General features: G+C 36.2%; 1 protein-coding gene across 5 annotated transcripts in view; it reads right to left on the bottom strand.

The window, feature by feature from the left end:
• Nucleotides 1-27,310, bottom strand: part of LOC136043906 (uncharacterized) — a 305,479-nt gene that overhangs the window by 268,331 nt on the left and 9,838 nt on the right. For 4 of the 5 annotated variants that reach the window (XM_065728944.1, XM_065728942.1, XM_065728943.1 and 1 more), the window contains exon 2: nt 11,733-11,814. The exons of the other annotated variant lie outside the window; for it this stretch is intronic. The gene's annotated coding sequence lies outside the window, so the exon portion shown is untranslated. The remainder of the gene's footprint in view (nt 1-11,732; nt 11,815-27,310) is intronic. 5 annotated transcript variants of the gene reach the window in all.

Genomic DNA, 27,310 nt, shown 5'->3' with positions numbered 1-27,310 from the left:
TAAAATACTAAACGAAAATATTAATGACTTAGGAATCACGAAAAAAGGTGTTTTACTGAAAGATTTGTGGCTAATATAAAACTTAAAACGTGACCTCCGGTTGATGCTTGAGAAACTTGTGTTTGGATAAAATCTAATTTACATCACAGGGTCATGTGTCTCTGATAAAATCATTCGGGAGAGGAGGGGCGATAAGAATGAAAAAAAATTGACAATTTAAATAAGAGTGCCAAGGAATTTCAAGAAAGTTTAAAACTTTGGGGGTGTCAGGACCCAGGGGCTTTCTCCCGTCCGAACTTTCATTATTTTTTAAGCATTTAAAAAAAGGTTTATATCTGGAATTATAACGAAAACATTTGATGTAATAAACGTCATAGGCCTATATGAGGTTGAAAAAAAAATGTTTCACCAATTCCAATCTTTGGAAGGACTAATAAGACCTCACGGAGGAGGACCCCGCGGAGGGTCATGTGCCTCTGATAAAATCATTCGGGAGAGGAGGGACGACAATAATGAAAAAAAAAATTGACAATTTACACAAGGGTGCCAAGGAATTTCAAGAAAGTTTAAAACTTTGGGGGTGTCAGGACCCAGGGGCTTTCTCCCGCCCAAACTTTCCTTATTTATTAAGCATTTAAAAAAGGTTGATATCTGAAATTATGAGGATAATATTTGATATAATAAACGTCATAGGCCTATATGAGGTTGAAAAAAAAAATAGTTTCACCAATTCCAATCTTTGTAAGGACAGATAAGACCTCACGGAGGAGGTAAGATGCTCAAAAAACACCTGAAGATTTGAAAGCCTTGTCGGGAGATCCCTTGTACCGATTCTGGAGGGGGGGTTCTCCTATAAGCAGTCTGGTAGCTTGTTCTATAAATTAGAAACCACAGATATTTCACGTGAGCAATAATGAGAGACAGATCAGAGGATCGTATAAAAGAGAGGCCTAAAGAGGGCTAAAGGGCTAAATAAGACCTAAAGGGCTAAAAGGGCTAAGGCCAAAGGACTATGCAGCAATCTCAAATAAATATAGTGACATTGTTTATTTTCATTCTGATTAACTAATATTTGAAATAAATCTTCTGCGGCAAATTTTACTTGTTCACAATGTGCATAATTAGTGCACACTTAAGTTAATTAAAATTAAGCACACTTCATTAGTGCACATAATTAGTGCAACTAAATTAGTGCTCATGAAGCAATACCATTTTTACAAAAATGCGACTCAGAACAAGTAGAGTAATTCAATTCCAGCAAAGTATGATTTATTTGACTGGGATTTCAATTAAAGTGCAAATTTTAGATGATATTGATCAAGAACGTAGCCAGGATTTTTGTTCAGGCGATGTCTTTTTTGAGGAGGGCCTCTACGAAAAAACGAAAATTTGTTTACACGTATTTTCGTTACGGAGGAGCGTGCGCGGCTGTGCTGGCCTCAGGTGACTTGGTGCTGCAGTGAGTGCTGGTGCTTGCTTGGTGCTGCAGTGAGTTGTTAGTAGCCTAGTAGTAGTAGTAGTAGGTTTATGAGTTGAACAATAATTTTGGGGTGGTCCCCCCTATATACGGCCTTGATGTTTACGCAGGCTCTTTTTCTGAACTAGGCCCTGTCATAAAAAAAAATCTTGATTCATTAGATTTAGAAAACTTCTGTTTATTGCATTTCCAAAGTTGCTTCCTGTAAAAATGCATCCCTTTTAGTATCTCCCAAGAACCGATTTTCTTTTTTGACGAAAAATGTTAATGTGGAATCTTAAAAAGTTGACCACAATTTACCTTGAAAGTAAACCACAAATTACCAAACTGCTTTTAGAAGAATCCCTCCCAGAGTCGGGCCAAGGGATCTCCCTACAAGGCTTCCGAATCCTCATGTGCATTTTCTGAGCATCTTACCTCCTCCGCGAGGTCTAATAGCCCCTTCCAAAGATTGAAACTGGTGCAACTATTTTTTTTTTTCAACATCTTATATGACGCCTATTAGAAACCGTACAAAAAATCGAACAAGAATCTGCAGAACAAAGGCTATGTTGGTGCATAGACAGGACTAATGGAATAAATAGACTTTTTGACTAAAGTATCATTAGCCCAAAAACAGCCATGTAATCCGTAAGAAATGAACCGTTACTATGGACCGATTATTCAATAAAATATACATAGTTGTGCAAAATCTATTAGGAAATTGATCAACAAAGTCTTATTTGGAGGTGGGACTAATCATGACCTCAAAGAGCGTTTTAGGACTACATTTTGAAACAGTCTATGGGGGATATGTTAAATAAAATGAGCGAATATTTAGATAAAATAGTTTTTATTGATTTCTAATTTATAACTTCGTTTGGTTTTTGTTCATATTTGGACGAAAACATTTCCTGAAATATGACTTTTAGAAATCACATTAATTACGCCAAAAATGGAGAATAAACAAGGGGATCCAGTAAGATTTTCTACAGTAGGTTCAGCACCACTTATCTAGTTCGCCAAAGGGATTTAAGGTATATAGCCTGTAGCACTATATCCAGGTATTAGCCTTGGGGGCGGAGAGGAGGCGAGGCTTTAACCTTTGATCTCCCTCCACTACGAAGAAAATGTATGTGTATGTATAAAACGACGAAATTTGCATTTGGGTACTGAGGGGGAAAGCTTACCCCCTTAGGCTGTCGAGACGATAGCTTAGTCTTAAAAATTACAATTTTCAAACAGTTCGTGGGAACGAACTTTAAGTAAGGAGGTAAAGAGCGACCAGGCTCGATCGTAACCGAAACTCTAAAAAACAGAATTTCGACACCAATAGATACATCAAAAGAATCGGATTTTTATGTTAATTTGAAATATGTAAGTTTCATCAAGTTTAATCTTACTGATTAAAAGTTACCACCCTGAGAAAATTTCCATTAGTTACGAGAAAAAGGACAAAACACCCCCTAAAAGTCATAGAATCTTAATGAAAATCACAAAATCAGTGTCAGCGTATCAGAGAACTCTACTGTAAAGGTTTCAAGCTCATATTTGCAAAAATGTGGAATTTCGTATTTTTTGCCAGAAGAAAGATCACGGATGCGTGTTTATTTGTTTTTTTTTCCAGGGGTGATATTATCGACACAGTGATCCTAGAATGTCACGAGAGGGCTCATTCAAACGAAAATTAAAAGTTCTAGTACCCTTTTTAAGTGACCGAAAAAATTGGAGGGCAACCAGGCCTTCTCCCACGCTAATTTTTTTCCAAAGTCACCGAATAAAAATTTTGCGATAGCCATTTTATTCACCGTAGTCGAACAATCTAATAACTATGTCTTTGAGGACGACTGAATCCCCACAGTCCCCGGGGAAAGGGCTGCAAGTTATGAACTTTGCCCATTGTTTATATATAATATTGGTTATTGGGAAGTAAACAGATGTTTTCAGGGGGGATTTTTTTGGTGAGAAGGGAGGGCGTTACGTGGGTTGATCTTTCCATGGAGAAATTTTTCATGGGGGAAAAGGATAGCCATAAAGAGGGTGCTGGATTTTCCAGCATTATTTAAAAAAAGAGAAATTAAATTTTAAAAAAACAAGTTTTTTCAACTTAAAGTATGGAACAACATTAGAACTTAAAACGAACAGAAATTATTACGTATATGAGGGGGTTCGTCCCCTCCTCAGTACCTCACTCCTTGCGCCAAAGTATTTTTAGGAATTTCAAAAGAGTTATTTATTCTTATTAAACGGCCTTTGTGATTCAGTTGTCATTCTTAAAGAACTGGAACAAAATTCGAACTTTAGCGTAAATAGTGAGGAATTGACGAGGAGGCGAATCCCCTCATATACATAATAAGAATACACGAATATAGAAGTTCGTTATGTAACTTAACTCGTAAGTTGCGTATATTTATTACTAACAAACATTCGTAAATAAAATTAAAAGTTCTAATGGCTTTTTAAGTGACCCAAAAATTGGAAGGCAACTAGGACCCCTCCCCCACCCGTTTTTTCTCAAAATCGTTTATCAAAATCTTGAGAAAGTCATTAGGACCCCTCCCCCACCCATTTTTTCTCAAAATCGTTTATCAAAATCTTGAGAAAGCCATTTAGCCAAAAAAAAAATTAATATGCAAATTTCGTTTAGTTATTCATGTACAGTGAGCCAAAATCAAAACCTGCATTAATTCAAAACGTTCAGAAATTAAATAAAAAACAATTTTTTTTTAGCTGAAAGTAAGGGGCGACATTAAAACTGAAAACGAACAGAAATTATTTCGTATATGAAAGGGGCTGTCCCCTCCTCAACGCCCCGCTCTTTACGCTAAAGTTTGATTCTTTCTCATAAATCTACTTTTTAAACAATAAAAAAAAACTTTAGCGTAAAGAGCGGGGCGTTGAGGACGGGACAGTCCATTTCATATAGGGAATAATTTCTGTTCGTTTTAAGTTTTAATGTCGCTCCTTACTTTCAGTTAAACAGACTTTTTTTTATTTAATTTTTTAAAAGAAAGGCCTTTTTCTCAAAGCATTGTTTTGCAAAAATTGAACTTTAATGTAAAGGGTTTGAGGGGCGGTATCCCCCTTCACTATTAGCAAACATTGATTATTTAAGCATACAGGTTGTTTTTCAAATGATAGTAAAGATTGACATTAAACCTAAAGTGAACAGACAGTATTCCGTATAAAAGGGGGATACCATCTTCTCATCCTTCCTCTCTTTACGTCTGAAGCTTGATCCCCCTCGATACTTTTAAGAATGACTACTCATGCCCTGGGACATTTTTGACTTTCTTGGACATTTTGCAATCAGCATTTTTCACAGTACGCGTAGTTACCATATGGTGCAAAGTCTTTGAGTGCATACTCTTTCATTTTTGCTTCTTTTTTTAACTGTAACTAACATAATACTTTCTTGATATTTATTATTTACTGATATTGACTGTCTTATTACACATTGAAAAGACTTATTGCACATTTAATTTGAACTCATTTTGTTTTGAAGTAACACACGCAGTCCTTTTACTAACATTAAATACCTTACCTATAATAATAATTGGAGACCCCCTGGTTCGACCACCTCTAGATTCTTATGCTTACAGAATTTGAAAGTCTAGAAAGTTTTGCTTGGTTATCTTTGGATTTTTGTCCGGTAAAATTTATTCGTCATGAAATACAAATACAATATTACATTTTTACTATTTCCCCAAAGGCTCATAGGAACATAAAGAAGGGGGAAGACGAACGAATCGCTTACTAAAGAAAAAACAGTCATTCACCGAGAGAAGATGAAAAAAGGAGAAAGAAATAAATTAAAAACAATACTAATAATAAACAAATAAAACAAAACTATATAACACAAAAACTAAATACATGGAATAGGTGGAAATAATTAAGTAGATTAAATATACTCCAATAAATAATGCTATGACCATCTTCCAGTGAGAAGTTTGCAGTACACAGAATTGAAACTAGGGCATGTAAGGCTTCTCACACAATAATCTCTACATTAATAGAAAGATCAAACCTTCAAGTTCTTGACAGAAACAAGTAGAATGCACAAAAAGGCTTCCGTTTTGGCAAATATAACCTTCCAATTTTAGTATTGTATTTTAGAAGCAATCATAGAAAAACCGAGTATAGGGGAGGACAGCTGGTTCACTTTCTGTTAATAATAAAAACAAATGAAAAAAATGTCGTTACCGGCGATTTCACTGACCCGGGATAAAGGAACAAATAAAGTGGCAATTGCTTTAACCTGGTTCTTCGTTCGTCCCCTTAAAAGTGAAGACACACTATGGGTTTTTTTACCAAGCGTTTCTTATTGATGTATATTATATTGCGACGTACACACTGGGCGGTAAAAAAAACGACAGCAACGGAGTCGCAGTTTATCAAAGAGTTCGTGGTAATCAAACAGTTCGTGGTAACGAATTGTAGTAAGGAGCGACCCGGCTCAATAGTAAACGAAACTCTAAAAAACGGAATTTTGATGCTAAAAGATACATCCAAACAATCAGATTTTAATGCTGATCTTAAATATATAAGTTTCATCAAATTTAGTCTTTGTCATCGAAAGTTACGAGCCTGAGAAAATTTGCCTTATTTTGGAAAATAGGAGGAAACACTCCCTAAAAGTCATAGAATCTTAACGAAAATCACACCATCACATTCAGCCTATCAGAAAACCCTATAGCAAAAATTTCAAGCTCTTATCTACAAAAATGTGGAGTTTCTTATTTTTTGCCACCCGATAGATCACGGATGCGTGTTTATTTGTTTTTTTTTCTTTTCCCCAGGGGTCATCGTATCGACCAAGTGGTCCTAGAATGTCGTAAGAGTGCTCATTCTAACGGAATTGAAAAGTTCTAGTGCCCTTTTTAAGTGACCAAAAAAATTGGAGGGCACCTAGGCCCCCTTCCACGCTCATTTTTTCCCAAAGTCAACGGATCAAAATTTTGAGATAGCCATTTTGTTCCGCATAGTCGAAAACCATAATAACTATGTCTTTGGGAATGACTTACTCCCCCACAGTCCCCGGGGGAGGGCCTGCAAGTTACAAACTTTGACCAGTGTTTACATACAGTATAGGTATAGTGGTATAGTGGTTATTGGGAAGTGTACAGACGTTTTCAGGGGGATTTTTTTGGTTTAGTGGGGTTGAGGGGAGGAGGCTAGGTGGGAGGATTTTTCCTTGGAGGAATATGTCATGGGGGAAGAGAAATTCATTGAAAAGGGCGCAGGATTTTCTAGCATTACTATAAAAAAAAAACAATGAAAAATAAACATGAAAAAGTTTTTTTTTCAATTGAAAGTAAGGAGTAGCAGTAAAACTTTAAACATACAGAGATTATTACGCATATAAGGGGTTTTTCTCCTCCTAAATACCTCGCTCTTTATGCCAAAGTGTTTTTAGTAATTTCAACTATTTATTCTACGGCCTTTCTGATTGAGGGGTAATTCTTAAAGAATTGGGACAAAAGTTAAGGCCTGCTTCTCCACCCCTTATTTCTCAAAATCGTCAGATAAAAATAAAGAGAAACCCATTTTGCCAAAAAAAGAATTAATATGCAAATTTTATTTTAATAATTTATGTGCGGAGAGCCAAAATCAAACATACATTAATTCAAAAATGTTCAGAAATTAAATACAAAAAAATAGTTTTCTTAACTGAAAGTAAGAAGCGACATTAAAACTTAAAAGGAACAGAAATTACTCCTTGTATGAAAGGGGCTGTTCCCTTCTCAACGCCCCGCTCTTTACGCTAAAGTTTTTTACTGTTTAATAAAGCAGAATTGAGAGAAAGGGTCAAACTTTGGCGCAAAGAGCGGGGCGTTGAGAAGGGAACAACCCCTTTCATACAAGGAGTAATTTCTGTTCGTTTTAAGTTTTAATGTCGCTCCTTACTTTCAGTTAAAAAAACTAGTTTTTTTTTATTTAATTTTAACACCTACGGCGAGATGGTGACCTATGAAACTAAATAGAAGCGTACACACTCGGCGTCCTTTATTGCTGACAAATGTTGATGAGAGGGTGTTTGCAGATGGCATGTTAAACAAGAACTAAGAGCTCGCATGGCACTTGTGACGAGGTCGGAAGAGCCAATAGCTCATATGGCATGACCTCTAGCAAAATTTTAAGAATCAATAGATTGATTTAAAAGGAAAATCAGAGGCTTAATACAGGTCGGGATTTAAAATAAAAGCTCTGAGACACGAGGTCCATCTAAATATCAAAATTCATTAAGATCCGATCACCCATTCGTAAGTTAAAATACCTTATTTTTTCAATTTTTCCTCTCCTTCCAGCCCCCCAGATGGTCGAATCAGGGAAACAACTGTTATCAAGTCAATTCGTGCAGGTCCGTGACACGCCTACCAATTTTCATCGTCCTAGCACGTTCAGAAGCACCAAACTCGCCAAAGCACTGAAAATCCACCCCAACTCCCCCAAAGAGAGCGGATCCAGCCCGGTTATTTTAAGCACGCATCTAGGACATGTGCTTATTCTTCCAACCAAGTTTCATCTCGATCTCTCCACTCCAATCGTTTTCCAAGATTTCCAGTTTCCCCCTCCAACTCCCCCCAACGTCGCCGGATCTGGTCGGGATTTAAAACAAGAGCTCTGAAGCACGAGCTCCTTCTAAATATCAAATTTCATTAGGATACAATCACCCGTTCGTAAGTTAAAAATACCTCATTTTTCCGAATTCTTCCGAATTAACCGTCCCTCAACCCCCCCCCCCTCAGATGGTCGAATCGGGGAAGAGACTATTTATAATTTAAGCTGGTCTGGTTCCTGATACGTTTGCCAAATTTCATCATCCTAGCTTATCTGGAAGTGCCCGAACTAGCAAAATAAGGACCGACAGACCGACAGAAATTGCGATTGCTATATGTCACTTGGTATATGCCAAGTACCATAAAAAACGAAATTGGAAGTCACAAATGAGTTTCTTTTCCTAGGAAGGGGGAGAGGGCAATTACAAGAAAAGCAAGATAATTGATTAGGAAGTGCCCGGAAATTCAAGGAAGTTTGAATTGTCAAGGGTTTTTGCCCGAATTGACCCCTACCTTCGACCCTAATCAATCAGAGAAAACGCATCACAAAAAAAAAACAATGAGGGTTAACACAACATATGTGCACTAAACTAGATACTAGATTAAACAAAATTTGAATTCATTTACTTTAAAGAAATTTCACCTTTTAATTTTCAGAATAGCTTTTGGTTTAACCGTCCAATGTCTGTTCGTGTAATAAATTCATACGAATACGGGGGAGGGGGCATACAATATACTTTTCAATATGTAGGGGGGGATTTGTCGTATTTTAATTATTTTTCAATACTATTCGGTAACTCCCAGCCAATCATCCAACTTCAGCTCTGAAACAACTGTGGAATGTTGTACACCAAATATCTGAGGTCTAAAGCCATCTCATTAAACCAAAAATAAGTTTCAAATTTCATATTTTCTTGGTAAATATAACCCGTTTTGTCTTAAGGCAAGAGGATCGACTTGAAACTTTCAAGTTTATTTGGGGGGCGGGGTAAGGGAATTCAAATTGTGCTAGAGGAAGGTGGCAAAATATCCTTTTTACAACCCTCACAAAAGTGTCTACGGCGAGGGTGCTTTTTATATGTGTCGTAAAACAGACATTTTATTACTTTTGGCATAAACCTATGACCTTGAAAAAGTTGATGTTTACGTTAAACAGTTCATCAGACGTTCGTTGTCATTAACACATCAATGGCCAATCAGATTTAAAGCACTTGTTTCAAGGGATGTAGAACAATTAGATCATTCAGAGAAAATGAATGGAGAAAATTATTTCCAGATTGCGGAAGAGAAAAGGAAGGATAAGAAAGATTTAACATTCGGTGCTTAAACATCAAACACACAAAAATGAGAGCGTGAAAGAATGAATAAGCAATTCTATCTAACAACATCCGTATTTCATCCATTCTTTTTTTGAAGTATTTGAGAAGTATTTGAGTCGTTCTTTGACATGGAGATTGTCTTAACCCTATTTCCGACAGGAAAAGATGTAACTAGGCTACTTTAAAATAAAATGCACTTCCCCACACCTAGCATTGCAGCCAATCAGTAGTGGTTTTGGAATCTCTTGCGTCCAAAATCTTGATTACCACACACACACCCCCTGTCTCCCACAAAATTTTCAGGCCAAATTTTGACAAATCTTCATTTATTAACACAACTGTTTTCAGTTAATTAGTTGATAAATAATTTAAGTTTTAACGTATCATTTAATAATAATTATTTATATATTTTGAGTTTCTTTTTATTTCATTAATTAATTAATAAGTTAATTATTTTCATAATTAACTGCGCCCTCTATTTCATCAATAAAATTTTAAAAGTTATAAAATGATTTTTAACCGTTAGATTATTTGTTTGAAATTTGTTGGAAAAAAGTTCCTGAATCCAGGGCAAGTGTGTTCTCTGTTCCTAACTTATAACTACCTCTGCAGACAATGTGTCAATTTGGAAAATGTTCGCGATCCGATTCTCAAAAGATACCTTATTTTTACATTATGAGTACACTCGTCAAGTTCAACTACATTTAGTTTAAGTTCATTTATTTATTAATCACACATACATGTATATATATGACATAGGTCCATGGGGGACAAGCTTGAAAAACTAGGCCTAGAAAAGTCTTCTTCCTTTTAAACTACTGGCTAATTTGGTCACACGAAAGCGGTTTATAATTTGGCTCAATTGCTAACAATAAATTTTATTGATTTTGATCAAATGGCAAGACCAAATTATCACCAAATTGTCACCAAACTTGGAACAGATGAGATTCCCCCGAGTTGGAAAATTTTCACCTAAAACTACCCATTAGCGGGGCACGTGGAAGGGAACTGTAATGGTGTTTTACCAGTTTTCGCAGTTACTTGCACTGATTCACTGGTGGATCCAGGGGTGACCCCCCCCCCAAAAAAAAGAGAATCTGGCGGTTATTCCTTCCTTTTTTTCTGTTTTCGCCTTTTTTAAAAATAAATTTGTCAATTTGGTCAAATATTGGCGCCCTTGTCACATTGCCACGCCCTCCTCAATATTTTACTTTAGATACATCCGCCAATGTACTGATTAGTAGTCTATATACATTACTGATTAGTAGCGGTTATTCCTTGTTTTTTTTTCAGTTTTTCATTCGTTTTTAGATATATTTTTATCGACTTGGTCAAATATTAGCACCCTCGTCGAATTGCCCCCCACCCTCCCAACGTTTTGCTTATTGGCACCCTTGTCACATTACCCCTCCCTCAATAATTTGCTTTAGATCCACCCGCCAGTGCGCTGATTAGTAGCCTATATACATTACTGATCAGTAGCGGTTATTCCTTGTTTCTTTTCTGTTTTCACTCTCTTTAAAATAATTTTCTCAATTTGGTAAAATATTAGCGCCTTTGCCAGATCCCCACCCGAAGATTTTGCGTATGGAAATCCTTGTCACATTACCCCCCCCCCTCAAGATTTTGTTTTAGATCTACCCCTGTACTGACTAGTAGCCTAAATACATTTATATGTAGGGCAGCCACGGTGGTCGGGGACTCAGGGGAACTACTAAAAATCTGGTCTTTCTCTAAAATATATATATATATATATATATATATATATATATATATATATATATATATATATATATATATATATATATATATATATATATATATATATATATATATATATATATATATATATATATATATATATATATATATATATATATATATATATATATATATATATATATATATATATATATATATATATATATATAGAAACAATGAAACCTAAATAACCTAAAAATGTAGCGTCATTCAAGACCGGAAAAAGACCACAAAGACTTATTGTACTGAACCGTCACTTTACCATTTACGGTCGTTACCGCTGCTGAGCACTCTTTTAGATTTTCCTTCACCACAATATACCTAGATTTGCAATCCCTAAATTTAAAAAAATGTCTTTTTTTATATTTTCATTGAAAAAATTAAAGATTAAATGTAGTTCGATTACCTCCCCAGAGTTTGAAAAATACCTCTTCTGTATTTTCTTTAAAAAAAAACAGGAATTATTACCTTCCCACTAAATTAAAAACAAAATCTTAATTGTATCTTCATTGGAAACAATTAAAAAAAATTCACCTTCCTATATTCTCAGGGACGTATGCCCTTGAGTATTGGTAACAGGTATAGTTGTCAAAACAGCAATAAATATGAAATTTTAAATATAAACATCGGACTTACCTTTATCCCCGAATAATTCGTCTAATCCTCCTTCGAGGATTTGGACTCTACACTCTTGCCGAAGCCAAAAATTTATCAAGACCTAAAAAAAATTCTGTTTACGCTTTTGCGAAATTTAAACTTCATCATATTATATGTTTCATAATCTGCTTCGGGCTTGTTCAAACTAGTATGATATTTGTTGTGCTTCAGTTATATGCGTGATTTTATGAGAAAATAAACTAACGCCCAAATGGTTCAATTTCAACATTCTTTTGATTAAAACAGACGTCGGACAGGTGTTTATTATGTTTTTTTGCATACTGATCGGAAGAAAATCCAATTTATTTTTAGGAAGTATATTAGATGAAAACAGAGCATGCACTGGAGAAATTTTTAATGGCTTTCAATCTGAAAACGTATGTTCTCGTCGAGCAGAACAACAAATTCAGTTAGTTTTTTACCCTCAAACTGCCAACTTCTATGGGCAGGAGGAGAGAACCCGCACACCACGTAAAAACAGATGACGGGGAGGGGAGTTCCAAGAACACAATACATTCCCGAATATTTAAAATGTAAGCAGTTGTAAAAGTAAATGGTGCGAAAGTAAACTACATGAAAAAAATTGGATTGGAGAAATTTCTTCGGTACGTGTCGGTTATATAACAGACACTCGAGAATTTCGATCGCGAATGATGCGAACATGATATAAGAAAATGGTCAAGCAACTTCTTTATACCAGATAATTAGCTTTGGCTTGGTTGGAAAATAGATTGTAGCTATATTTTATTTAAGTATTTAGTTGGTATTTTGGTTAGGTTACGTATTTGATATATGCTATGCTATACCCCCCTCCCTCTAGTGTGCAAATATATGCCCCATATGTGCTACTAAACTATTATATTTACATCAGATTTTGTTATATTCCATTGGCATTACTTCACTTCTCGAGTGTGTATTATATAACCGACAAGTATTATATCTTCTTGGTTGTCAATCTGATTTTTTTATAGGCCTACTTTAAATTTTTCAAGCGCATATTTTATCTATTAAAAATTATAAGTAAAATTCATTACGGACACAAATAATGCTACTACTACTGATAACTTATTGTAAAACCAAATTGTCTTAGGCCAACATAGCTGATCCCAAAGGAACGGAAAAGGCAACCTTCTGACTAAAATGTATATAAGAAACGTAAACAGAAGGGAGGGGCTAACCCCCCTCGCCCCAGGAAGACCTAAATTCTCCGGAATTTCTGGGGAATTCTCAATCAAATTATCAAATAAAATTATTTTTTAATATTGAGCCCCCTCCCCAATCACAAAAAAAATCCTACATCCAGGCCTGTACATAGGTTTACCAAGGGTTGTAAACTAAAGAGAGAGAAAATACTTTTGGTAATTAAACAGAACCAAAATTCATTCTTGAAAATTAAACAAACATCCTCCAAAAGTGAAGTTAGATAATCATAACGAAATAAAATTCAGTTTATGCAATGCTTAGCTTGTATATTAATATAATTTTGGTTGTAAAATTGAAAATTAGGGTGAGGAGGGTTAAAATAACCTCCTGATGTGTAAATATATAGCCGAAATTACACAAGTCCAATGCATTCTGAGGTGAGTCATTTGTCTTTGTAGGTACGAAACCGGGTTTCTTTCATGTTACAATCAGCAAGAAAATACGTAATGCTTAAGCATGTTTTGTGTAACAAACAAGTATCTTACTTTTTTCAGGCAAAGGATCCAGTTTCAAGAATGCTCCCCCCATCTATGGAAACAAACCTACAGAATTCGACAGTGTAAAAAAAAAATCGACTACCTTTAAAGGGCAACGGGTTAAATTAACGAAAAGGGCTCTACGGATGGGGCCAAATATTTTTTTTGTACATATAGGACTTTGAAGGACACAATTTGTATTTTTTTTCTTTTTTTACTTAGGCTATACCTGCACTAAGTGGAGAGATTCCCTTTGTGAAAATTTACAGTCCCTTTGTATGTCCCTTTGTATGTCCCTTTGGAGACTCACAGATACGTCCCTTTGCAGAATCACGGTCCCTTTGCATGAAAATTCGCCCTACAATTGCAAAATACTCATATTTCCCTCGGCCAAATTCTTTGACCGGTGTTGAAGGGCGAGATTCAGTTCAGCAGCATAATGAGTTATAAATATCTACAGGCCAGGGCAAATGTTTTTTGGTCGACAGCCATACCTTCACACTCGGGCTACTTTTCAAAATCCCCACATCCCCAATATTTGCCTGAAAACCCTCTCCCATGGGAAGTAATCTTACAAGTAGACAGGCAATTTAGAACCTCGAAAAGGTCTGAACGAAGAAAGGCCGCAGCTGAGGATAAATTACCTACCTTGCAGCAATGCCTCGCGCTCAATTTCAATTGATTGATATGCAATTGATTTTTATCAATGACGTCCAATGAAACTCATCATGAAAACAAAAAAATCGCATTGAAGAGAGAAACAAGGACAATAACAGCCAGTGAAAAACAGAAAAAGAATTATGCAAACATTCCGATTTAGACCTCTGCTGAACCGACCTCCTAAGTGCAGAATAATACAAAAGTAGAGATAAAAGCCCAAAGGACAAGGTTTAATTTTATATTGTTTTTTGGACTTTTTATCATTTTTTTTTATTATTATTCAGACGGTTGAGCGGAGGTCTCGATCAAAATATTTGCATAATTTTCTCTCTGTTTATCACTGGTTCTTACTGTCCTCGTTTCTCTCTTCTTTGCGATTTTTTCGTATTGTCATGATTAGCCAGTGTGGTCTCAGAAATTATTTACGAAAATCATCCTCTCTTAAAGAGAATGATTTTCATTGGCTGACAATCAGTTCCAACTGATTACAATAAGCTGTATTGAGCGCAGGGATGGTACACAAAATAACACAACAAATATTTCAACGCATATCTTCGTTATCAGGTTTGTCATCAAGCTGGCTATATGCCATATCTTTGAAGTCTTTGTCTAGGATCTTTTTTTTCTTTCTTTTTTTATTGTCAAGATTTACTGCTGTGTACTAGATGCTATCCGGCAAGCCGGAAGGCTTACCATATGCGGCGTTCAAAGACAAAAAAACAAAAACAAATTAGGTCAATCAGCATCATTGAAGTTTAGTTCAATTCTGCTTTTTCCATATGCAAAAAGGTTTCTTTGACAATTTTCGACAAGCATTATCAGAGGCAACACTCCAACGTCGCCTACAGTCATGGGCGGATCAAGAGCAAAATCTTGGGGAGAGGGGGCCCAATGTGACAAGGGAGCCAATGAGCAAAATCTTGGGGGGGGGGGAATGTGACAAAGGTGCCAATAATTGACCAAATTTATTCTAAAAAAGAGAAAAAAAACAAGGCCACATCATATAGAATGAGTGGTTGTAAAAAGAGCGGAAGGGGTTAATAATAATACAAATTACTAATTGATAGCTGTTGATTTTATAATGGAAACCCTTACGCAGTAGAGGAAAAAACTTGACAAAGTTTGTTACGCCAAGGACTTTTTTTCCAATGAACTAGGATTAGGAAATATTTTTGTTTAGTCTAATTAGGCCTAGTTGACATTGTTCTTACAGTACATGCTGACAGGGCCAGGCAGAGCTGAATGAAAACAAAATAATTTGAAAGTTGGTTCGATTTATATGCGACATTTTAAACTGAGACAACAATTTTTGTTGTCCCAGATTGGCTTGGACTTAGGAAGCAAGGGGACCTTAAAAATAACAAGAGCTAGGAGCTCATATGGCACTTGTGACGAGGCAAGAAGAGCCAAGAGCTCATATGCTATGAGCTCTAACAAAATTCTAAGAATTAATAGACTGATTTAAAGGAAAAATCAGAGGCTTAATGCCGGTCAGGATTTAAATTCAGAGCTCTGAGTCACTATGTCCTTCTAATTATCAAAATTCATTAAGATCCGATCACCCACTCGTAAGTTATAAACACCTCATTTTTTCTAATTTTTCCTCTCCCTTTAGCCCCCCAGATGGTTGAATCTGGGAAAACGACTCTATCAAGTCAATTTGTATAGCTTTCGGACACACCTACCAATTTTCATCGTCCTAGCACGTCCAGAAGCACCAAACTCTTCAAATCACTGAACCCCTCCCCCAACTCCCCCAAAGAGAGCGAATCCAGTACGGTTACGTCAATCAAGTATCAAGGACATTTGCTTATTCTATCCACCAAGCTTCATCCCAATTCCTCCACTCCAAGCGTTTTCCAAGATTAACACCTCCAACTCCCCCCAATGTCAACAGATCTGGTCGGGACATGAATTCCTTCTAAATAAAAAAATTCATTAAGATCCGGTCACCCGTTCTCAAGTTAAAATACCTCAATTTTTCTAATTTTTCCAAATTAACACCCCCAGCTCCTCCAAAGAGAACGTATCCGTTCTAATTGTGTCAATCACGTATCTAGAACTTGTGCTTATTCTTCCCATCAAGTTTCACCCCGATCTCTCCACTCTAATCATTTTCCAAGATTTCTGTTTCCCTCCTCCAACCCCCTATGTCCCCTGATCCAATTCGAGTCGAAAATGGAGCATCTGAGACATAAGATCCTTTTTATTTTTCCCACCAAGTTTTATCCCGATCCCTCCAATCTAAGCGTTTTCCATGATTTTAGGTTCCCCCCCCCACTCCTCCCCAATGTCACCAGATCCGGTCGGGATTTAAAATAGGAGCTTTGAGACACGATATCCTTCTAAATATCAAATTTCATTGAGATCCGATCACCCGTTCGTAAGTTAAAATCACCTCATTTTTTCTAATTTTTCAGAATTAGCGCCCCCCCCCCCAGCTACCCCAAAGAGAGCGGATCCGTTCCGGTTGTGTCAATCATGTATCTAGGACTTGTGCTTGTTTTTCCCACCAAGTTTCATCCCGATCCCTCCACTCTAAGTGTTTGCCAAGATTTTAGGTTTTCCCCTCCCAACTCTCCCCCCCCCAATGTCACCAGATCCTGTCGGGATTTAAAATAAGAGCTCTGAGATACGATATCCTTCCAAACATCAAATTTCATTAAGATCTGATCAACCGTTAGTAAGTTAAAAATACTTCATTTTTTCTATTTTTTTCCGAATTAACGGGCCCCCCACTCCCCCCCCCCCCCCGATGGTCAAATCGGGAAAACGACTATTTCTAATTTAATGTGGTCCCGTCCCTGATACGCCTGCCAAATTTCATCGTCCTAGCTTACCTGGAAGTGCCTTAGGCTAAGTAGCAAAACCGGGACCGACAGACCGACAGAATTTGCGATTGCTATGTCACTTGGTTCATACCAAGGGCCATAAAAACGCAGCCTATTTTATACCGATTGTTATACTCGCAAAGAAACAGAATCAGGGTTGCCAACCGGGGAGAACAAAAATCACTAGATTTTAGACATTTTTTTGGTTGATTTAGTGATTTTCTTCAATAATCTAGTAATTTATGAGCTGATTTAGCGATTTTTGTTTAGGCAATATAAAAATCAATAGAAAAAGTGACTAATCACTAGGGGTGGCAACACTGAGAAGAATTTACTCAAATTGGGTAGTGTATTTTTCAAAATGCATAGACAAAAAGACGGTTCAAGTCATGGCTGAAATATTAATAGAGTTCTTAGTCAAAAGCCTGCTTAAGAATTATGATAATTTCTCTTAACAATAAGGCAGAGGTAACGCTAGACTGATTCTCAATTGTGTTTTCGGTTACCAAGCCATCTGTCTTTTTTTTTCATTCGAATGAGAATAATGGTGCAATTACTCAGTAAATGTGACATTCACTGGTGTTTTATTCTTAATACCATTTTGTACTACTTTCGTTTTAATCGAGGTAGGCTGTACGTCATTTACCCTTCAAAAACAATAATCTTTAACAAATACAGTATACGAGGAGTAGGGATGTGCCTTCATCGTCGCATATCCCAGAATGTTTATAATTACGCTATCACACCTCATATATATAAAATAAATCACAATTTTTTGTACTTTACGAATGCCCCCCCCCCTCCTCGCCCTAAATTATCCATATTCGAGTCTTGGCGTCCTACATCTCAAATTTCTGAGTAAATCCATATTACCCCTGCCTAATCAAAGTTTACGTTAATTCAGGCACTTGTCCAGAATTTTATTTGTTTTTTTTAGGGGGGGGGGAGGATTAAAACACATTTCAGGGGGAGGAAGAAAAACAATACAAGGTGAAAAAAGAGAAATTTTCAGATTACTTTAAGAAAACTTTTAAGGCATAATTTCAAGAACATGTGCCCAGTAATGCCCTCATGCCTGGTAGTTTCGGGTATGGCAGGGGCTTCGTTGGGGGGGGGGGGGGTCAAGCCCCAATAGTTTGATGAAAAATTATTAAATAGCCCGTGCACCTTAACTATCCAGATATGGACCCCTCTTGCCCCCCTACCCAATAAAAAAACTGGACGTTCACCCCTGAGGTGTGGTAATTAAAAAGGTGTGAAGTGGCATTTTAGAAAAAGGACGAAAATTAAAATTAAAAAAATCAATTAATTTAATTAGTTAACTTGAATTAAACCTTCCATTTCTATCATAAAAACATATAATATGAACTAAAGTTGGGGGGCCAAGCCCCAGTAATTTGACGAAAAATTATTACATAGCCCATGTCCCTTTACTATCCGGATATGGACCCCTTTTGCCCCCCTACCCAATAAAAATACTGGATGTTCACCGCTGAGGTGTGGTAATTAAAAAGGTATGAAGTGGCATTTTGAAGAAAAGGACGAAAATTAAAATTAAAAAGATTAATTAATTCAATTAATTAACTTGAATTAAACCTGACATTTCTACCATACATCTACCTACCATCTAAACTAAAAATATATAATATAGACTACAGTTATTATATTTTGAAATAAACGGCTGGCGTCTAAAAAGATTCTACGCATACGACGTTAGACAAACTTTACGCGTTTAAGGTTACGTCGAAAAGATATATTTAGCTTGTAAAATTTTGCTCATTTACACTTAATTGCTCATAATTAAAATATTTCACATAAAGGAATTTTGATTATTTGACCTGATTATTTTAATTAATGATCTTACTGTCAATGTTAGATAAAATATTTTGATAGCAGAGTAATCTATATGCCCCTGGCACCTTAAGACAATTCAAAGGTAATTTTTCGCTGGCATCCTAAAGCTAATTATAATAACTTTGGACCGTGCTTTATTTCTATTGCAAGCTTACTCAAATCCCAATTGAAAACATTTAATGATCCATTGAGCTAAAGTTTAACATAAGATGCCGTGATAAGCCACAATAAAGAGTTTTAGATAATTATTTGATCATTAAAGAAAAAATAATAATTTAGTCCGTGCAAAATTTTATTACTGAGGAAAGAAGAATCAGCTCTGACAACTACGTTTTGCTGTGAAGGGGAGGGCACAATTAAGATTGTCTTTATTCACAGTCAAGACCGTATACAGGATACTTTTTTAAGGGGGGGATACAAAACTGAAAAAATAAATCAATTATTGAAATTTCTTTGTTTTTACGTTTTTACCAGTCTGACAAAAATTTTGGTGACCACATCAAAATAGGGGGCGGTCTGTTTTTTTTCTAAAATGAATTACCTCCTCAAATGCATAAATAGTAGGGACTTTAACTTTTTGATACAAAACTTTTTTTATAGCCATAAAAAACTTTCCTCATTCAGCCAAAGTTCCTTAATAACAATAAAAAAAGCCCGACAACGTTATTTTTTTCTTTCCTCTCACATTTATAGGCTACTATAAAACTTACCGATTTTTAAATGTCTAGGCTACACTTGGTGCAGATTAGGGGGAGGGAGCAGGTATCTCAGGGTATTTTGTACCCCCTGAATTAAAATACGGCCCATTTTTGCGTATTTTCATTGATAAGACTTTTTTGGCATTTTCATTGAAAAAATTTCAAACATCAAAATTGCCCCTTCCTTAGATCTTGAAAAATAAATTTTTTGATCCCCCCGTACATTTGTTTGAATTGATGTCCCTGTTTACCATACGGAGATTATAACAAAGTGGACACACTAAGCCATCGCAAAACACAGGAACAGATCCAACCATCCATAACCAGTCTACCCTCCTAACCAGTGTGGCACGAGCATGCTATTTTGGCACTATTTTATTACGTGCAGTAATCTAACACGTGCTCAGTGTTGTGAAAACTGCTAAAATAGCTATTTTAGCTATTTTAGCACTATTAGAGTCAATTTTTGACTTTAGCACCGAAAACTGCTGTGTAGCACGCAAATTTGGGCAACTGTAGTACTTTGGGAACTAACCATGGTGGCAACCATGCTCTTCAGCCATTTGACGGTGTTTTACGGATGAAAGATGACAGATTGGTAAAGATTGTGCTTCTTGGCCAAACAGAAAACGGGTCGTCCCCAAACAGGGTTGCCAGCTGGACATATTTTATATCCGAAGGACATATTCCTGTGTGCCGGGACACAAAGACATAATAGGGGAAATAAAAGACACATTTTAGAAATTTGGGACATAAAAGGGACATATTTTGCAAATTTATGACGTAAAACAAAATATTTCCCTACTGGGTATATATTTTTGTAAAAAACGTCATTTTTCAAATAAGTACTGCTAAAACTATTTATCTAGTACTAAATCTACTTAACTACTTTCAATCCTATCAAATTTTACACGTTTTTGGAGTTGCTCGCCCTTTCAGGAAGACTGCAAAAACTCTTGAAGTTCTGCAAAAAGGAAGTTTTAATTCTTTCATCTATAAACGATTTTATTTTTCCTTGCTCTCACGTAACAGTAAAGATTAAAAACAAGCACGCATCTTTTTGGTTAGCACTCATTCCGGGCTTCCAATTGTCGGGTAAAAACATCTATCTATTTATCGAGTATTACCAACTGATAATGAAATGTTAATAAAATAAATATTGGATTCTCTATGGTCTGGAAGCAAAACAAAAGTCAAGCATGCAGGGTGAATTTGTCAGTTTGAAAATTTTCATACAGTTTGTGGCATCGAACAGAAAGTAAGGAGCGACACGACTCAATAGTAACCGAAACTCTAAAAATATTATTTTGATATCAATAGATATATTAAAGAAATTGGCTTAGTATTCCAATTTCAAACGTATAATATCTATTAAGTTTAATGTTACAATCAAAGGCTATGAACCTGAGAACATTTGCCAAATTTTCGGAAAAGGGGACAAACACCCTTTGAAAATCAATGAATTTTATTGAAATTCAAGCCACCAGATTCAATATATCAGAGATGCCTATTGTAGCGGTTCCAAGCTCCTATCTGTAAAACTGTGGAATTTTGTATTTTTGCCAGAAGAAAGATCATAGAAACATGTTAATTTGTTTGTTTTATTTCCCCCAGGGATGATCGTATCAAACCAGTGATTCTAGAATACCAGGAGAGGGCTCAGTCAAACGAGAATTTAAAGATCTAGTGCCCTTTTTAAGTGAACAAAGAAATTGGAGGGTATCTAGCCCACTCTCACTCTCTTTCCGAAAAGTTATCTGATCAAATTTTTGAGATAGCCATTTTATTCACTAGAGTTGAAACGTACAATTGGAGATGTCTATTGGGTATATGTCTTTGGAGATGACATGACTCCCCAGAACCACCGGAGGAAGGGCTACAAGCTACAAAATTTGCACAATGTTTACGTATAGTATTTGTTATGGGGAAGTATACCAACATTTTCAGGGGGGAGAAGATCTTCTAGGAATATATTCTCTAACGGGAAAATTTCCGATTGGTATGGAGGCTTTCAGGGGTAGCTTTCCAGGGGAAATTCCACACGGGGAGGATTTGCCAGAATTTGTATACAAAACTCGTTTTGTTTGTCTTACTTTCTTGTCGGTGATCCCATTATACATGTGGAGAGTCTTTGGGGGGAATTGTCCGGGGGAAATTTTCTGCGGAGTTGAAATTCTATGGGGTATTTTGACGTAGAGAGGAGGGTCCCACGGGAAAAATCATCCATTGAGGAATTACCACCCGGAGAAACTCTTCATGGGAAATTTGCTGTGGGAGAAACTTCCGATTGGGGGGGGAGGATTTCTGGGAAATATTTCCCACACAAGAAAATTCCCGACGACCTTATAAGGATCAGAAATTAAGTGAAAACAAGTCTTTCTTCAAATGGAAGCATGTTAAGGCGTGTTTTTCAGGCGAAATCGTAAGTAAGAAATTTTCCGGGGATTTCGCAGCGAAGGTGGAATTGTCCAGGGGTAATTTCGCAGTGGAAGAATTTTAAGCAAAAGAGATTTTATGGAGGAGTTTTCCATGGGAGATTTTCCACGGAGGGAGCAGATTTTCTGGGATTATCTGAAAACGATCAGAAATTAAATTTAAAAAAAACAAGTTTTTTCTACTGAAAGTAAGGAGCAACGAAAAAAGAAATTAAATTAAAAACACATTAAATAAAAGATAAAAAGAACACTAAATCAAAAGAACAAGTTTTTTCTACTGAATATAAGGAGCAATCCGTATATGAGGGAGACTGCCCCATTCTCAATATTCTGCTCTTTATGCGACAGTTTGACCTTTTGTTTCTATTCTTTAAGAACGATTCCTAAAACACAAGGCCCGATTGATTAGAACCTTTATTAAAGTTTTTGTAGAACTTTTTCGGAATAAAGGGGTATTAAGAGAGAAGCCCCCTTCCCCACATATACGAAATAATTTCAGTTTGCTTTAAGTTTTAGTGCTGTTCCTTACTTTTAATAGAAAAACTTGTTTTTTATTTAATCAAACAGTTTGTGGTAACGAACTGTAGGTAAGGTGCGACTCGACTCAATAGTAACTGAAAGTGTGACTGTATTTCCCAATTTTGTACGAACGGCTACTGAAACACAGAGACCGTTTAATTAGAATAGTAAGCTTTTTTTAAAGTGCTAAAAGCTTTAGTGTAAAGATCAAGGTATTGAGGAGATGGCAACCCCTTCATATACAGAATAATTTTTGTTTGTTTTAAGTTTTAATGTTACTCCTTATTTTCAGTTAAAAAAAATTATTAAGGAAAGAGTGATATGGTCACAACTTTTTTTTTTTTTTTTTTTTTTTTTTTTTTTTTTTTTTTTTTTTTTTTTTTTTTTTTTTTTTTTTTTTTACTAAGGTGCTTCGTATAGAAAAGAGTTGTCATCGAAACTTCGAAAGGAGCCCATTATATTGAAAGTTGTAAGTTCTTTTGCCTTTTTTAAGAATCAAACGTGATTGGACAGCAACCTGCCCCCGCCCACCAATCATTTTTCGAAACACATCAAATACAAATTTTGAAATTGCCATTTTGTTCAACATAGTTGAAAGGTCAAACAATTATAATTTTGTGGGTGAGACCCCCCCCCCCCAAAGCTTTCAGGAGAAGGGCTGTAATTTATACGAATTGCCCATCATTAACATACAAGGTTTTTGTGGAAGAGGTTGTCGTATAATCTTTGAAGGGGATCATTGGATTGGGGATCAGAACTTCTAGTACCCTTTTTAAGAGTCAAAAGTGATCAGAGGGCAACCTGCCCCTTCCGTTCTCTTTTCCCCAGAAGCATCCGACAGAAATTTTGAAACGGTCATCTTATTAAAAAAGAAGTCCAAAGATCATATCACAAGACCCTCTGGGCTTAAGCAACCCCCCCCCCCCCCTTCAGAGCCTGGGAGTAAGGGTTGTAGATTATGTCCGGGGATATATAAGATTTTTACGGATGGTGTGGCCGTGTGAACTTTAAAGGCTGCTCGTGCAATTTGAATTGAAACATTTGTTTCCCTATTAAGCAAGAAGAGTAATAAGAGGGTAACTAGTCCTCCCTTCCCGATGCTCTCTTTTCCCCAAACACATCTGATAGAAATTGTGAGACAGCCATTTGTTCAAAATAGTCCAAAGAATATATAACAACCCAGAAATAAATTCAGCAGATTTAAATTTTTACGATAACTAAAAACTCAAAATGATCAGAAATCATAGGCAGTAAAACAGCACTGCTGAAGTAAAGAGCGATGTGGTCGCAATGTATTCTTTATTTTTTTTTTGTTTTTTGCTTTTCTTTTGTTTTTTTGTTTTTTCTTTTGTTTTTCTTTATTTTTTTTTCTCATTTTTTTCCTGACCATTGTACTTTGTATATAAGGAGTGCTGCAGAAATTTCTTAAAGAGCTCTTTCAATTGGAAATTTAAAGTTCTAGTGCTTTTTTCAAGAGTCAAAAGTGATTGGAGGGCAACCCATTCTATCTGGTGATCAGCAACGTTGCTTGGCTCCTAGATTGTATCTTATGATATAGGCAAGAAGTACTGTGAATGGCAAATAACAAAGGAAAAAAAAATGCTGACCATACCTGTCAAGGGGAATTCTGGTTGGAAAATGGATCTTGAACTCCCACAAGTAGTTTTTTTTTTTACTGTTTACATATTCTTTATGAGTATTGTGTTTCCACGTCTGTTCATTCTGTATGGATGTATTAATTGATTTTTTTTTTTTTTTAATATATTTAATGTTAACTGGCCACTTTGAAAGAGGTTTATAAGTCTTAAAAAACTGGTTTCCGAGATTTTAAGATGGATATACTATGGACATATGAATGACAAAAAATGGACACAATCTGGCTAAAAATGACATATTTTTGGATGCTCAGGGGATATATTCATGGGCTAAAAAGTTGGCAACCATGTCCCAAAATGGAGTGGGAAGAGATCACAGGAAAAGATTTAAAAGAAATTAGAACTTCATAAAATGGTAAAGAAAGTGAAATATCGAATAGGTTATAGCGGAGAAGGAGCGTGCGCTGATGTGTCTCAGGCTGCTTGGTACTGAAGTGTGTTTAGCAATACCAGAAGTTGAGAGGAAAAGAATATACAATCTCTGTGAGTATTGAGCCTTTTTTCGTTAAAAGGCAATAAAGCTATCCCCAAAAAGCAATCTTTCGTTTTAACTCGTTTGTAAAATATGTTGGGTACATACCGCTTCTCGAATAACCGTTTATTCGGTATAATAACCGTTTATTCGGTATTCGAATAACTCGAATACCGAAGCAGAGTGGGAAAAAAGATTCTTGAAAAGAAAAACAAAGCCGCACAGCGAGCTATTCTTTCTTCAAATTGAATGGCAACTTAATAAGTACGTTCTGTCACACTACACCACAGATTTGTGAACCCAAAAGAGGCAATGAACTCTATAAAACAAAACAATTCCCAAAAATTACAAGCTAATGCCGAAAATGAATCAATGCCGTGGGAAGTATGAGAGATTTTGCCACTATTTCCGCTTGTTTCGTCTCTTATTTCTATAAACCGCAACAAGGATTAATGGAATGCGACCGAAACACACAAGTTGAAAAACTCGTAAATAACAATATTCAGCATGGAAACCTTGTCACTTAATGGTTGTGAAAAATTAAAATGGTTGAAGTCAAAAGGTCAAACCCTTTGTTTTTGTAATCGGCTGATATGATACCGACTTTAGTACGACCGAGAGATGACTCAAAGCCAGTCATTGCTCAGAGTATAAAAATCTGTAACCCAAGATGCAACAGTATGTCCTTATGCGACTCCAGATATAGGCCTACAGCAGAAATAGAGGTAGATTTTCAACCTTAAAAAATAGAGAATATATATCTTTGTTGGGAGGAAGCCAAAAAAATCTTTTGTTGCAAGCTGCATCTGGAATGGTTAAACCAAAATTCCTAAAACCAAAAGGTAAACCTTTTGGTTTCGTTTATAAGTAGATATGACAAGGCTGTATCTAGGGGAGGGGGTAGCCTGACTCGTAAAAACGTAACAAAAATGAATATACACAATTTTTGATGCATTTTTATGTTTTTGTACCACATCCCCCCCAAAAAATGTCCTTCTCTACCCCCCCCCCCCAAAAAAAAAATCCTGTATACGGCCCAGAGATATGATGCCGACTTCAGTAGAACAAATTTCTGGAGAGACGACTCAAATCCTGATGTAGCTCACGGTGCAAGAGCTTGTAACTCCTAGATACAGAACTATATCCTTATGCGACTCAAGACAGGCCTACAGCAGAATATGACTTCTCAATCTCGACATAGTCTTAAGCTAAGATATCGTTATCTACGGTAAGTGAAATTATTTTGATACATGCTTTAACCGAAGGCAATAAGGTGGCGAGGTTTATATTTTGACAAGGTTTTCTTTATAAAAGTTCCTGTGACGCAACCTTGGCTATGTAGTAACCATAGCTTCCCTGTTTGTTGGCATAACAAATCTGTCAATTTAACGTTAAACATAGAAACGGAGTAGGAACAATTGCGAGGGGTTTTGGCAGTAGCCAGGATTTACCAATAGGCCCACTAGGCCCACTAGACGCACAATGCCAGGGGCACAATAAATCATCACTAAGTGATTTCTTCCTTAACAAAAACCGGATTTATCGTCTAAGTGCCAGATGCACTTCGCCGCCGCGCTGTGTATTCACAGAAAAACGATTTTAAACAACACAGAAATTTTGTGGCTACTTATAAACCGCCAGATGTCTCCCAAGAATGGCAGCTAAGAGTTCGGTATGGCCTCTCTCTTTCATTACTTTCGGCTCATCAGCTTCGTTTTCTTCAGTGCTTCCACTATCTCAGAATTTTCGTAGATCTCCCCGAAAATCTCGCTAAAATGGAGCGGCAAAAAAGCTTGGGCCTAAAAGTGTCAAAACTTTAAATCCGGTCCTGGAAATACTGATAGGTTTTTAACCTTAAAAGTTTATCGTTACCACTAACCTTCGTATACGTCATTTTGAGATTTCTGAAATTTATCAAAAAAATTGATAACATTATCAAAAATTTGATAAAATTATCAAAAACCGTTTGTTAAGCTGTTCTGAAAGGGATGATCGTACGGCAATGTGAATCAAAGCATGATTGGCTAGAGACCATCCTGTTCCTTTTGAGAAAAACATGGCAAGAGCTTTTTTGCAATTATCTTAGAAATACCAAAATATATTACACAACCTTCAGAAGTGACAGTGGCAGAAAAAAAGCATATTTTGTAGTAAGCCACATTTGTAATGATCTTGCGCAAATTTTGACTTTGATAACTTAACCGTCTATTCATAGCCTGGGTATCAGAATTTTCGTAGCAGTATTTTAACGCCACTGCGTTTTTCCGCCACCTTTTAGGTTAGGTTAAACTTGGTTATAAATATCAGAAATGGGTTAAAAACCTAATCTAACCCCACCTAGCCTAACTAAACTTAGTCTAACCTAATATTTGACCCTTTCGTCTGACCCAACTAATCCTCTTGATGATGCAAGATTTCCTGGGTGGCAGAAAACATACGGTGGCGGAAAACTGCGGTGGGGTTAAAACACCCAATTCAGAATTTTAGTGGGTCCTTATCTGTTATAGCTACAACACTCAAGAAGTTGGCCTGGCAGAACCAGATTCTTTCAGGTTAATTTCTTTCAGCTTAGCGTTAGAGCCACAAAGACAAGTGAAGGAATAGATGGGAAATATATAATTTCGGCTATATATTTGCACATTAGGGGGGAGGGTATGGTAAAGTATTTGGACAGCGTTAACTTACAAAACAATTCTTACTTCATAATATGCAGAATAATTGTAGCTAACACATTTTCCATGCAGACCCGCTATA

This window comes from Artemia franciscana, chromosome 2, assembly GCF_032884065.1.
Source record: "Artemia franciscana chromosome 2, ASM3288406v1, whole genome shotgun sequence".
NCBI classification, from domain to species: domain Eukaryota; kingdom Metazoa; phylum Arthropoda; class Branchiopoda; order Anostraca; family Artemiidae; genus Artemia; species Artemia franciscana.
The sequence above is the reverse complement of the archived record's forward strand: the minus strand, read 5'-3'. Positions and strand labels throughout refer to the sequence as shown.